This window comes from Chiloscyllium punctatum, chromosome 52 (genome assembly GCF_047496795.1).
Source record: "Chiloscyllium punctatum isolate Juve2018m chromosome 52, sChiPun1.3, whole genome shotgun sequence".
Lineage (NCBI taxonomy): Eukaryota > Metazoa > Chordata > Chondrichthyes > Orectolobiformes > Hemiscylliidae > Chiloscyllium > Chiloscyllium punctatum.
Window position 1 is genome coordinate 17,819,563 of NC_092790.1, and position 13,042 is coordinate 17,832,604.

The window sequence follows — 13,042 nt, forward strand, 5'->3', positions numbered from 1 at the left end:
TGAATGTATTTATTCATCTTTTCCTGTCAGGTTGTGTGACTGTAGCTATCGAGCTGTACCTCTCTGATTCTGCGACACGAGAGTGTAGTTATCCACTTGATTTGATCTGATTTATTATTGTCACATGTACAGAGATACAATGAAAAGTATTGTTTTGAGTGCCTTACAGGCAGATCATATCATACAAACTGCAATTAACAGCAGTAATAGAACAGCATCTGGAATAAAGTGTTAAAGCTGAAGCAAAGGTGCAGAGAGAGAAATTAACATTAAAATTTGAGAGGTGTATTTAAAAGTCTAATAACAGCAGAGGATCCGTTCTTGAATCTGTTGGATGGTGTATTCAAACTTCTGTATTTTCTACCTGATAGACCACGGTGGAGGAGCGTAGAGTGTCAGATGAGTCTTTGATTATATTGACTGCTTTCCTGAGACAGGTGCAAGTGTAAAGAGAGCCTTTGGATGGAAGACTGCTTTCAGTGATTGGGCTGGGCTGTGCTCACAATTCACTGTAGTTTCTTGTAGTCTTGGGCAGAACAGTAGCCATACCACACTGGCGCACCCAGATAGGTGGTGCATCTATAAAAACTTGCATGAGTCTTTATAGACATGGTGAATTTCCTTAGCGTCCTGAGGATATCTGCTTGGTGAATGAGTTTGGGTAATTGTCAATCTAAGCCTGCCACTTTCTGCTATGTGAATGGGAGATTTTAGTGTTTAACAGTCTCTGTGAAGGTTTTAATTAAGTTAAGAATCCTTCCCAGTTAGGTTCTGTAATGTAAATGTGAGTGTATTTATCAATGTTTGTCTGACAAATTTTCTTTTGTAAACAGATTGATAACTACATTCACACAGCATAAACTGACAGGTATAGATTGATAACTGAACTCCTATCCACATAGTAGAAATTGGCAGAGACTGATTGATTGATAAAATACACTTTAAATAAATAGGATCAGTCCCTGTGTGCTTCACTGATGGGGATGTGTGAGTTTAGTTCTTTTTCAATTTTAGTTCTTTACCAATTTTCTGGTAGTTTCTGCTCTGTGAATATGAAAATTTAGTTATTAATCTCTAAATGAAAAGCAAAAGAACTGCGGATGCTGGAAATCAGAAGCAAAATCAAGTTGCTGGAAAAGCTCAGCAGGTCTGACAGAATCTATGGACAGAAATCAGAATTAACATTTCCAGTCCAGGAACCCTTCCTGAGAATTGATGGTAGCCAGGAAATGATTAGTTTTTCTGCAGAAGGTAGGGTATGTTGAAGGGTCAGGAGTAAATAGTAGATGGATTTGGAATCCAAAGATCATGGTCAGATAAGGAAGCTGAATCACTATTAACAGGGACTGTTAGTGACTGTTGGTGTATAATAGCAGACCTTATGATAACAAGGCCTGGTGTGAGAGGTTCTGGGTAATGACACGGGAAAGGTCTAGCCCTAAAGTTGTAGAACTCCGTATTGGGTCCAGAAGGCTGTTGGGTTCCCAACCAGAAAATGAGGTGCTGTTCTTCCAGCTTGCACTGAGCTTTAGCTGGAGAACTGCAGCAAGCCTGAGGCAAAGATGTTGGCCAGGGAACAGGGTGGTGTGTTGAAGTGGCAGGCAACTGGAAGCTCATGGTCTTGTTTTCTGAACAGAAAGTAGACATTAGATCTACACTCAGTTTCCCCAGAATAGAGAAGACCACATGGCAGCTAGGAGAATGCACACAGTTCTAAGGAAGGGTCACTAGACCTCAAATGTAACACTAACTTATTTTATTATCAATCACTACCTGTCAGTTTCTCCTGTGAGTATGAGAGTGTCATTATCAACTGTACATGTCAATTTAAGTCATTTGAAATAGTGTTATCAATCTGTTCCTGTCAGTTTCTGCTTCGTGAATGAAAATGCAGTTATGAGTCTTCCTCTGAAATGTCCTGCCATGTGCATTTGAGTGTGATTGAACAATCTGTCCCTGTTATATTCTGCTCTGTGTATCTTAGGATATAGCTATGAATCTGTATCTGTCAATGTCAAGTTTATAAAGGTGCAAATGCATTTATCAGACTACCTGCGAGTGTTTGTGTGGGGAGTGTGAGGGATGTGCTTCAGTATCATGCTCTCCCTTTCAGTTTCTGCAGGGTGAATTGGTGAGAGCAGCTATCAATCTATGCCTGTCAGTTTCTGTTGTGTCCACATGACAGTTCAGGAATTGATCTGACCTTGTCAGTTTCTGCTGTGTGACTGAGAGTCAAGGGCTCCATCAATACCAGCCACTTTCAAATTTCATGCATCAAAGTTGGTTAATTCACTGACAGCAAATAATATTATATGAGTCCAATGATGACAATGAATCTATTGTTGTTTGCCTGAAAATCCCATCTTGTTCACTACCGTCCTTTTAAGGAAGGAAACTGCCATCCTTACCTGGTCTGGCCTACATGTGTTTCCAGACCCACAGCAATGCGGCTGACACAAACTACCCCCTGGGCAGTTAGGGATGGGCAATAAATGCTGGCCTAGCCAGTGATGCCCTCGTTCTGTGAATGAATTTAGGAAAAATGATTCACAGTGACTGTGATTGATTCTGAGATAGCAGATTTTAGGGTGTTATGATTAGCCCTGAATGTCTTCTGCATTTTGTGATTTATGACAGAGGCACAGAATTGGTATGGCTATTCAGCCCATTGTGTCCAGAGTTAAAGTTTCCAGTCCAGTAACCCTTCCCGAGAACTGACATTCTATTCTTCGCCTGTTCTCCATACTAGTTTCCACTAACTGTTGGGATTCTGAACTTTATCCACTCACTGTCAGTATCTCTATATAAATGCTAATTTGAGATTAATTCTGCAGTTATCTGTCTTTGGATAACTATAGTACCAGTTTTGTTCTGTGTCAGGTAGAGTATGTGGATCTCATTCTCTTTCTATGTTCAGCTGTGGTTTTTTTGGGTGAGTGTAGGATAAACTCATATAGGATATCAATATTCACTAACCTTTTGTGATTAAGGAATTAATGTTGGATGAGTATTTATCTTTGCCATGAATCTGAATTTTATTGTATTCAGACTTTGTTTTTTGCACTTTGTGTACACAGGAGCCTTTATCAGTTGCTGCTGGACACTAAGATGTAACATCTGACACTAACTGACGCAAATAATGGTTTGGTGAGTCAATTTAAAACTGACCATATTTGGAAATACCTGGGCCTAAATTTCATTTTTTTTCCCCTTTTACCAATAACTGGCTGAGTGTGAGTGAGTTTTCTGTTGTGCTGCCAATCTGTATCACTTGAAAGGAGTAGCACTGGTCTATAACACACTGACATTTTTTTGGATGTCATCTTATTTTTCCAGTTCTGCATGTCATGATCTGACACACTTGGTGGGTTTAATGCATTATAAATCAATGTTTCATACATTAAAACGTATGGAAATGCTTCTGCATTACTCAGGCCTTTAACCAGACTGTAAGTGTGCAGAATGTGTATGTTCATCAGCACCAGGCTCAGTGTGAAAATGGGTTTCATTCACACTCTGATACTAAATATCAATGTGCTCCTTATTCTTGGTTCTTGTGTTTCACAGTGCTTCTGTGTCATCCAAATTGAAACATGTCACTTTTAGTAACTCCTCGTGTACTTCATTGTTCAAACCTCTGCTGCTTGACATGAATGGGGCACTATGCATTGCCACTGGAGTCAACTCCTGTCAGTGAAAGTGGATGTGTTTGTATATCTGTTAATCCCTGGCACTGCACATGTAGTTCGATAATGACCACAGTCGATGTTTCTTAGCTTTAGTGCCTATGGGATCCACGGACAGGTCAACATGCAACACATTGCAGCAGAAAAGTATGTATGCTTTTCTTCAGAATCAAGAGGAGAAAAGCAAAGGACTTTTGTAACTCCTACAGTCCAGAGTCGAAATGGGAACAGTGGGGATATCAAGGTCTGGTTTTCAGGATGCTAGCAATTATTGTGTAGTGACATACATTACCAATAAATTAATGATCAGTATTAACCAAACCCATTTGCAACTAAGTGAACATTTCAACTGCATTCCAGCTGACTGCCCACAGTGTTCCTTGTACAGGAAAGGTAATTGGTCAATCTGGACAATTTCTAGTGCAGTGGTCTTGTGTTACTCTTTTTTTTGTTTGGTTTGGGGGAGGTGGGGAAGACGAGGAGGAGGAGGAGGAGAAGAAGATTCCACCATTAACTGTTATATTGTTATACATTGTCTTTGATCAGTCAGACTTAATAATTTTGAGAGACTTACTCTGTGCTGTAAATTTCTTTGACTTGAGATCTTAGAGCAGAAATCAGTTTGCTGTCAGGTTTTCTGCTAATTGTGGTGTATATAGATTTTCATTTCTGTTAGATGTTGTAATGAGTATTTCAGGATGGTGTACAAATTTGCAACTATTGTAAATCAGTCAGTAGCTGTGTGAGAGGTGCGTGTGTGCGCGCGCGCATAGGACTTCTGTTTATCAAAAGATTATCTTTGTCCTTCTCAGTTAGTGATAATGCCAAAGTTTCCTTCTGTATCTGCACTCAATATCTCCTTCAGAAATCCTTGCTGTAACAATGTGACAGCATGATCTGTTTGTTCACCTTGATTGTAACTTTAAAATTGCCTTTACTACATGTGGAGTTAATGAAGTTCCTGAATGTCTACTTCATATGAGGATACAGTCTATCCCTCTTTTGATGCTGCAAATGATAATTGATTATGCATGATGGCATTTATTGGAACTGAGCTGTTATGCATTGAGTACAGGGAGAAGTCAAAAAAAAATCATTAGTGTTTGACTCTTGGACTGAATGTGTACTTGTGGAAATTGAGCTCAATGTATGTCTGACTCAATCCACTGACTGTGGAAAGGATGTTCTCCAATCTGACAACAGTAATATACCTGCCGGTTGTGAGAAGCAGCTGTTCACTTGGCTTTGTACTGAGGAAATATTACATTATCTTGGTCTATCAATCATTTGCCTGGAGGAAGACAAGAGATATATATTGAGTAGAAGGACATCAACTGATCAACACGACATTCAGGTCACGATCATGATAATTCTCTTTTTAAGCAGGGCAATGTGAACAGAGCAAGGCCAGCTTAAGGCTCGAGCCCTGAGCTCCTCCCAATCTTTTTCTGATTGTGAAATTCTAAAACAATTTGTTAAGGTACAAAAAAACTAAACAACAACTGCATAACGCCATAAATAGATTGATTACACAGTTCAATATTCAGCTCCCAATACACTAACTGTTGAAGGAACCGTTGAACGGGCACTACTACCCCATTTAGATAGACAATAGGTGCAGGAGTAGGCCATTCTGCCCTTCGAGCCTGCACCACCATTCAATATGATCATGGCTGATCATCCTTAATCAGTATCCTGTTCCTGCCTTATCGCCATAACCCTTGATTCCACAATCCTTGAGAGCTCTATCCAACTCTTTCTTAAATGAATCCAGAGAACTGGGCCTCCACTGCCCTCTGGAGCAGAGCATTCCACACAGCCACCACTCTCTGGGTGAAGAAGTTTCTCCTCATCTCTGTCCTAAGTGGTCTACCCTGTATTTTTAAGCTGTGTCCTCTGGTTCGGCACTCACCCATCAGCGGAAACATGTTTCCTGCCCCAGGGTGTCCAATCCTTTAATAATCTTATGTCTCAATCAGATCCCCTCTCAGTCTTCTAAACTCAAGGGTATACAAGCCCAGTCGCTCCTGTCTTTCAGCATAAGGTAGTCCCGCCATTCCAAGAATTGACCTCGCGAACCTACGTTGCACTCCCTCAATAGCAAGAATGTCTTTCCTCAAATTTGGAGACCAGAACTGGACACCATAGTCCAGGTGAGGTCTCAGCAGGGCCCTGTACAGCTGCAGAAGAACCTCTTTGCTTCTATACTCAATCCCTCTTGTTATGAAGGCCAGCATACTATTAGCCTTCTTCACTGCCTGCTGTACCTGCATGCTTATCTTCATTGACTAGTGTACAAGAACACCCAGATCTCTTTGTACTGCCCCTTTACCTAAATTAGGTAGTAATCTGCCTTCCTGTTCTTGCCACCAAAGTGGATAACCATACATTTATCCACATTAAACTGCATCTGACCACTCACCTAACCTGTCCAGGTCATCCTGTAATCTCCTAACATCCTCCTCACATTTCACCCTGCCACCCAGCTTAGTATCACGAGCAAATTTGCTAATTTTATTACTAATACCATCTTATATATCATTAATATATATTGTAAAAAGCTGCAGTCCCAGCACTGATCCCGACGGTACCCCACTGGTCACTGCCTGCCATTCCGAAATGGAGCTGTTTATCACTACTTTGTTTCCTGTCAGCCAACCAACTTTCAATCCAAGTTAGTACTTTGCCCCCAATACCATGCACCCTAATTTTGCTCACTAACCTCCTATGTGGGACTTTATCAAAAGCTTTCTGAAAGTCCAGGTATACTACATCTACTGGATCTCCCTCGTCCACCTTCAGAGTTACATCCTCAAAAAATTCAAGTTAAGCATGATTTCCCCTTCATAAGTCCATGCTGACTCTGATCTATCCTGTTACCTCTATCCAGATGTGTCGTAATTTCATCCTTTATAATAGACTCCAGCATCTTTCCCCCACTGAAGTCAGACTAACTGGCCTATAATTTCCTGCTTTCTCTCTCCCACCTTTTCTTAAAAAGTGGTACAACATTAGCCACCCTCCAATCCGCAGGAACTGATCCCGAATCTATCGAACTCTAGAAAATAATCACCAACGCATCCACGATTTCTCGAGCCACCTCCTTCAGTACCCGGGGACTTATCAACCTTCAGACCTTACAGTCTCTCCAACACCAATTCCTGGCAAATATAAATTCCCTTCAGTTCAGGTCCTTCAGCCACTGTTACCTCAGGGAGATTGCTTGTGTCTTCCCCAGTGAACACAGATCTGAAGTACCAATTCACTTCTTCTGCCATTTCTTAGTCCCCTGTGATATATTCCCCTGTTTCTGTCTTCAAGGGCCCAATTTTAGTCTTAACCCCACCCCTCTCCCCCTCCCCCTCCTAATGTGCTGCGAGATGGAGCCTGCTGTTCCCTCGCTTCCCTGGAAACTGATCTCTCCATTGCGGTCTGTTTCAAACAAACCTCTTGCAGTCACTGAGTAAATGCTCCTCAACAGCAGTGTTGCGCTCCTCTCGTCAGGAACAGTCAGCTTTGGGGAGGGACTGCATCGCGAACGCGCTGCTTTTCCCAATGCTTCCCAGAAACGAACATCAGTTGGTCATTTCCCCAATTTCTTTTTCTGCCAGTTTGACCAAAGTAACTGGGACTGTAGGGGAAAGGACAGAGAAGGTTTCAAGGTGGGTCATTGTCCCTTTATGAAGCTCCAATGCAGCTCATTCCCGGGTCATGTTAATAACTCTTCCCTCCGGTGCTCTCTCAATCTGATCAGGGAGTGGAGAAGCTGGCAGCCACTCGGCCCATCTCCTGTGCCCACCATTCAATAACATCACGTCTGATCTTATGTTAACTGTGGTATGTAATCCTGCTGACCCTCATCTACAAATGTAAGGAGATAAGAAAGGAGATAAGTGGAAAATAGTAGCACAAATGAAATAAGTGGAACACTGTTACTAAGGCAGAATGTGACTGTTGGAGAGAGTCTTGCCTCACAGTGTTAGTCACTGCTTCTGGTTCAGGAGGCATGTGCAAAAATCAGACCTGGAGCAGGGGTGTGCAATAATGTCTTTGGGCCTCGATTTATTTTATAGTGGACAACAGATGTTAGTGTCATGCATGATACAGACAGAAATCTTGTGATGTATTGTATGCCACAACGAGACCTCCCAGGTGTTTTTGTTTATTCACTCTCTGGACGTGGACGTCGCTGGCTGCACTTCGTTTTTATTCCCCTTTTGAGCCACCTTCTGGAACAGTTGTTGTCCATGTGCTGCCCACAATGCCATGAACAGGGAATTCCAGGGTCTTGTAGGAGCAAGTGAGGACTGCAGATGCTGGAGATCAGAGCTGAAAATGGGTTGCTGGAAAAGCGCAGCAGATCAGGCATTCCTGAAGAGGGGATCATGCCCGAAACGTCGATTCTCCTGCTCCTTGGATGCTGCCTGAGCTGCTCTGCTTTTCCAGCAACACATTTTCAGCTCATTCCAGGTTCTTGATCAAGTGACAGTGAAGGAAAGGGGATATATTTCCAAGTGATTATGGTGTGTGGCTTAGAAAGAAACTTGCCCTCTATCAAGCTGATGTCTCCCTCCATCAACTGCATTTAACTTTTCTGATGGAGGTTGCCCTGAGTTTGGAAAGTTTTTTTTTACAATTTACAGAGCTTTAGTATTACTTTTGTAAACTTAACAAAACTTTAGGGCTGTGAGAGATAATATTTGATCCCAAGAATAGGCATACAAATTGGGAAGAAAATAAACAGACAAACATAAAGCCTGTGAACAATTTAGAATTCAGGGCAAAGGAGATGACTTGGGGGTTGCAGTGAGAGAGAAACTCACTGAGTTCTTTGTGGAGAGAGGTGGAGAACTTCAAGGTAGAATCCTTACAAGAGGATTCCCAGTAAGCTTAGAATCAACTTCGTGGACGTCACCAGTTTCCACCTTTCCCCTCCCCCACCTTACACCAGTTCCAACCTGCGAGGTCAACAGCATCCTCATGACCTGTCCTCCCTGCCAATCTTCCATCACATCTCTCCGCTCCACCCTCCTCTCTGACTTATCACCTTCATCCCCACCTCCATCCACCTATTACATCCTTAGCTACCTTCTCCCCAGCCCCATCCCACTCCCATTTATCTCTCCACCCTGGAGGGTCCCAGCCTCATTCCTGATGAAAGGCTTTTGCCCGAAACGTCGATTTTTTTTTTTTTTCCTGCTCCTCTGATGCTGCCTGACCTGCTGTGCTTTGCCAGCACCACTCTAATCTTGACTCTGATCTCCACCATCTGCAGTCCTCAGTTTCGCCACAATTTCGAATTCAGCAAACAATGAGATAAAGGGCATTGATTAAGAAAGAGAAAATGAGGACTCGAGTAAGCTTGCAGATGTTTTGAAAATGAAACTAACTGTTAAAGTACTGATAAATATGTAAAGGGGAAATGGAAGAAAACATGGGTTGGTGAACACAAAGATAGGTCTCTTACGATCAAAAAAAGGCAGTCCATATTAGGGAGCAAAAATGGCTATCCATCCAAATATGTAACTGTTGTTCTCTGATCACAAAGAACGACACAAATGATACACCAGGAATGTTGGGGAACACAGAGTTCAGTGAGAGGGAAAAACTGAAACAAATCAGTATTGTTTGGAAAATTGTGCTGGGACAATGGATAAGATTGAAACTGGGAAACAGCAGGGCCTGGTCATCCACATCCCAGAGTACTTAACATAGTGGTCCCAGAAATAGTGAATGGTCATGTCAATGGAATCTTGGAACATTTGTAATATGTTCCACAGATTATGAGTTAGCTAATGTGACCAATCTATTTGAAAAGCAAGTTAGAGATAATCTGGTAATTATAGGCCACTCAGCCTGCGGGGAAAAAAAAACTGTGGGGGAAAAAAAAAGATTGGGACCAAACAAAGTCAGCATGGATTTGAAATGCCTGTTCCTGTGTCATAATGTCCAATGTTCTCAGCTTGGCAAATCTGCTGGAGTAGAAGTGATAAGCAGATGGCATCATTCAGATGTTTCTTTTGACAAAATCTCACATAAAACAAAATAAAGAACATGGTGCTGAGATGGATTAAAAAAAACTGGTTGGCTGAAAGAAAACATGGAGAGGGAATAAATGCTGATAACAATCGCATACAACTTGATCATTTTGATCCTCCCTCATACTTCGTAAACCCAATCCTATAAGACACCGATTCATTGACTGACATTCCTTTCATAGGCCTCAGCTTCCCATTACCTCATGGCATTGAACAGACACTATAATCACTCATCTGTGCAATCTTTTTATGCATCCTCTTCATTCACATTCCAAAGTTAAAACTCTCAACTCCTTCAGGCCTCTCGGAATGGCTTTATCTGTGAGTCAGTTTGAATTCTGTTATTCATTGTATCTCATGTGCTTTCATTATTAAATTCTGTTTTTCCTCGTTTATTTCCCATTGTCCTAATTATGTGTGTTAAAAATACCAAAGATATTTAATTTTCACTAGTTGCTATAAGATTTGTAAGAATGCTTTCTGTTCTGGTTAGTTAGGTTTATGTCTGTTTTAAAAGACTTGCAGCATAGATACATGGAACCAAAACATTTATGCCTTTGTGTGAAAATTAGTAAGTTTTCAGACGTACCCTCATTTGTCCTGGACAAAATAGATTACTCACAGCCATTAATGACAATGTACCAAGGGTAGACATTTGTCAGCCATTTTGTGGGAGCAGATATGGGCCATTTTGTTACCAGCAGATCCAGTTCACCTCTGCAGTTCTGTTTGAATTTCAGAAGATGCCGAGAAGCAGAAAATGAAATTTCACGTCAGTTTTTACTGGAAAGCAGGCAAATGCAGTAAAATGAATATTGATGTTTTGAATAGAGTTCACATTACAGAAGAGGAAATGCTGGAGGTCTTTGGATAATCTCAGAGACCTGATCTCGTGTATCCCAGGACATTGTGGGAAGTTAAGGAGGATATTGTAGTGCCCCTTGCAGAAATATTTGTATCATATGTAACTATGGTGAGGTGCTGGATGATCGGATATTGAGTAATATTTTGCCATTATTTTAAGATGGGATGTAAGGAGAAGCCTGGGAAGTATAGACCTGTGAGTCTGACTTGTGCGATGGGTCCATTGTTGGAGGTGATTCTGAAAGATAGGATTCAAATGTACGGTTTTGGGGAGGAGAGGGCAAGGAATAATTAGGAACTGTCAGGATTGTTTTGTCGAAGGACATGGGCCATTGCCCAAAATCGATTTGAGATTGTTGAAGGAGTATCCATGAAGATTGAGGGCACGTTGGTCAACATTCTTGTCTTGAAGTTTGGTAAGCCTTTTACAAGTTTCTGCATGGTAGACTAAATAGCGAGGTTAGATTAAATGAAATTCAGATTGACGGTGCCAATTGAATATAAAATTGGCATAACAGCAGGAGATGGAGAGGAGGTGGACAGTTGCTTATTAGACTGGATGCAAGTTATCAATGATGTTCCACCGCAATCGGTGCTGGGTCCACTTTTTGTTTGTTTAATATGTAAATCATTTAGATGAAAATACAGAAGACATGTTTAGTAATTTTGCAGATGTCATCAAAATTGGTGGTATAGTGGACTATGAAAGCTATCTCAGATTAGAAACAAATCTTGATTAAATCAGTCAATGGTGTGAGGAATGGCAGATGGAGTTATTAAGGCATTGCATATTTACAAAACAAACAAGAGTAGACCTTATACAATTACAAGCAGGGCCTTGGTTAGTGCAGTTGAACAGAGAGACCTAGTTGGCCAGCTGCATATTTTTGAAGTTTGCTTCACATGTCGACAATGTGGTGAAGAAAACATCTAGCATGCTTGCCTTCATTGCTCAGACCTTGGAGTACAGGAGTTGGAAGGTCGTATTGAAGTCGTGTAGGATGTTGATGAGTTCTCTTCTGTATTACCGTATCAAGTTCTGGTCACCCTGTTATCAAAAGTATACTATTGAGCTGGAAAGGGTTCAGGAAAGCTTTACTCGGATATTGATGGGAATGGAGGGATTCTGTTACAAGAATAGGCTAGGACTTCTGTTCTCTGGAGCCTAAGATCTTGATGGGTGATAGAGTTTTGATAATCATGAGGGCTAAAGGTAAGGAGAATAGTATGTGTCTTTTTCTATGGTAAGAGACTGCAAGACTGAGACACATGGAGTCATAGAGATGTACAGCATGGAAACAGACTCTTTGGTCCAACCCGTCCATGCCGACAGATATCCCAACCCAATCTAGTCCAAGGTAAAAGGAAAAAGATTTTAAAAGTAAGTTTTTTTTTAATATAAAAAAAGTATAGATCGTGAGGAATTAACTTCGAAAGGGGGTGATGTATATGGACACTGTGTTGAAAAGACATTTAGATAAGTATATCATTGTTTTAGATTTTGGATGGTTATGGACCATGAACAGGCACGTGAGACTTGTCTAGTTTGAGATTATATTGGGTTGGAGAGAAGGATCTGTTTCTGTGCTATTTGACTGACTCTTACCATGAGGCAACCGTTCTGGTTTGATCTGTTCATTTTGAAAGCTTCTAAACGACAGCAGAAAGTCATTTAGAGCACTGTGCAATCAAACAACACCCTCGGTGTATGGGAAATTAACTGTAAAATGAATCTATCCGTGGAATTCAAAGATAGGGCACTTCGTTTTGGCAGAGGTGGGTATTGCAGATGCTGAAGATTAGAGTGGTGCGTGAAAACTACTGCAGTTCAGGCAGCATCCGAGAAGCAAGAAAATGGTTGTTTCGGGCAAAAGCCGTTCCTGATTAAGGGAATGTTGACTCACTTCTTCTGTTTGCTAGAGATCAAAATCAGGTTCATACCTCACAGGGGCGGGTAGCTCCCGAACTGGTCCAGTATTAAACAGCAATTTGACTATTGCCTCTATTATGTTCCCTGTCTACAGCCAGGGAAAGGACCCTACACAGGAACTCATCCGAGAATAAATCAAAGGGTCAGCGACACACGCGGCACTGGGGGCAATTCAGCTCTTCCTAAATGCAATTCAAGATAACGTGAAACTGCCTGTGGATGGGAAGTACAGGGACTGAGTGATTCATTTATAAAACGATAAATAAAGACACGAGACCACAGACATCTACACGCAATAAAAATAATGTACTCCGAGCACTGTTACGAGCGTTGTATCACTATTCCATGATACACTTTTCACGCTCTTTGTGCTACGGCTCAAACGGTTGACGGCCATGAGGAAAGGTTTTATATTAGATCACACACAGTAACAGTACAGTATCGAACAAGGCAGGGACTGACACCGATATCAGTTAAAGGAAGGTAATTCAATCAGACAGACGGAAGTGTTCAGCTCCTTTCAC

The 13,042-nt window shown here is 41.4% G+C and overlaps 1 protein-coding gene across 1 annotated transcript in view; it reads left to right on the top strand.

The window, feature by feature from the left end:
* Positions 1-13,042, top strand: part of LOC140470706 (histone H3) — a 375,678-nt gene that overhangs the window by 347,878 nt on the left and 14,758 nt on the right. The gene's annotated exons all lie outside the window — the stretch shown is intronic.